The 1,951-nt window shown below is 45.5% G+C and overlaps 1 non-coding gene across 1 annotated transcript; it reads right to left on the minus strand.

Annotated features, from left to right (window-relative positions):
* Positions 1-1,488: 1,488 nt before the first annotated feature.
* On the minus strand, positions 1,489-1,595 carry LOC115064517. Its single transcript, XR_003844348.1, has one exon. It is a non-coding gene; the product is annotated as a U6 spliceosomal RNA (small nuclear RNA).
* Between the last annotated feature and the right edge of the window lie 356 nt (positions 1,596-1,951).

Genomic DNA, 1,951 nt, shown 5'->3' on the forward strand with positions numbered 1-1,951 from the left:
GGAGGAGGAGGGGAGGAGGAGGAGGGGAGGAAGAGGAGGAGGAGAAGGAGAATGATAATGACAACTGGGGACCCACATGAACACAGAAAAAGACCATGAGAATACTTAGGGTCTGAACAGGCAGCCACACAACAACCATCTACAAAGCAAGAAAGAGACTGCAGAAGTGAACCCCACCCACACCCTGACCATAGATTTCCAGTCTGCAGAGCCACGAGAAAATAAATTCTGTGCCTGAAGTCCCCAGAAGTCCCACATGAAGCACCGCACCTGGCACACAGTACTCAACTGACGCCAATTGCTGCCATAAACATGATATTGTCTCAGCACTGTATGAGCTTCCTGTTGCTGCAATAACAAATCACTGAGAGTGTACTGGCTCCTAAGATTGTTAATGGATTGCTCTGTAGTCACTGGGTAAGGTCAATATGTCACCAGGGAACCTTCCTTCTGGAGGAACCATGGGAGCAGCCATTTCCATGGCTCTTCCCACATTATAGACTTGACTGTTGACTTCCTCCTCTAGCCTCATCAGTAGCCATAGTCAAATGTGTCCTCTCTTCTGATGACATCAGATCCTCCCAGATAGTGTAGGACACTTCCATCTCATGAGCCTTAATGACATCAACCAAGTTCCTTCAGCCATGTTAAGATACCAGATCTGCAAGAGCAGAATGCAAAAATGTGTGTGGGAACATTATGCTGCTTACATACAAATATCATTTATTATTTGTTTTGTCTTATGAGACAGGGTCTCACTATGATGCCCAGGCTGGCCTTGAACTCATGGAGACCCTCCTGCCCAAGTAGTCTAAGTGCCATTATGGCCAGTTTCCACAAGCAATTTTTTCCCTTTTTAAAAATTAGATATTTTCTTTATTTACATTTCAAATGTTATCACCTTTGCTTATTTCCTCTCTGAAAACCCCCTATCCCCTCCCCCTTCCCCTGCTTACCAACCACCTACTCCTGCTTCCTGGCCCTGGCATTCCCCTACACTGGGGCATAGAGCCTTCACAGGACCAAGGGCCTCACCTCCCATTGATGTCCAACAAAGCCATCCTCTGCTACATATGTGACTGGAGCCATGGGTCCCTCCATATGTACTCTTTGTTTGGTGGTTTAGTCCCTGGGAGCTCTAGTGGTACTGGTTGGTTCATATTGTTGTTCCTCCTATGGGGCTGCAAACCCCTTCAGCTCCTTGGGTCCTTTCTCTAGCTCCTCCATTGGGGACCCTATGCTCAGTCCAATGGTTGGCTGAGAGCATTCACCTCTATTTGTCAAGCACTGTCAGAGCCTCTCAGGAGACAGCTATATCAGGCTCCTGTCAGCAAGCACTTGTTGGCATCCACAATAGAGTTTGGGTTTGGTAACTGTATATGGTATGGATCCCCAGGTGGGACAGTCTATAAATGGCCTTCCTTTCAGTCTCTGCTCCACATTTTGTCTCTGTAACTCCTCCCATGAGTACTTTGTTCCCCCTTCTAAGAAAAATATAGATGCTTCACAAATTTGCGTGTTATCCTTGAGCAGGGGCCATGCTAATCTTCTCTGTATTGTTCCAATTTGAATATATGTGCTGCTGAAGTGAGCACTCCACAAGCAATTATTAAAAGGGGGAAAACAAAGACAACAACCAACAATAAAAAATGAAAGGTGACAAATACAGGTCAACCTCATGCATATAAAAACACCAAGTAACCTGTGTAGAGCAATACACAGAGCAAGAGAGGGAGGAGGGAGGAAGAGAAGAGAACGGAGGGATAAAAGATAAAAGGCAGGGAGGACGGAAAGCCATGGTGGGATGACGGTAAAAAGGTAGCAGGAGTGTACATGAAAACACCATAATGGAAAATGTCATAACAGCCATTATCCTTGGCTGCTAACTAAAAATTAAATTACAAAAAAGTAAGGGTGCTATGAAGGGGAGAACAAAAATGGGGGAGTAGGA

This window comes from Mus pahari, chromosome 7, assembly GCF_900095145.1.
Source record: "Mus pahari chromosome 7, PAHARI_EIJ_v1.1, whole genome shotgun sequence".
NCBI classification, from domain to species: Eukaryota; Metazoa; Chordata; class Mammalia; order Rodentia; family Muridae; genus Mus; species Mus pahari.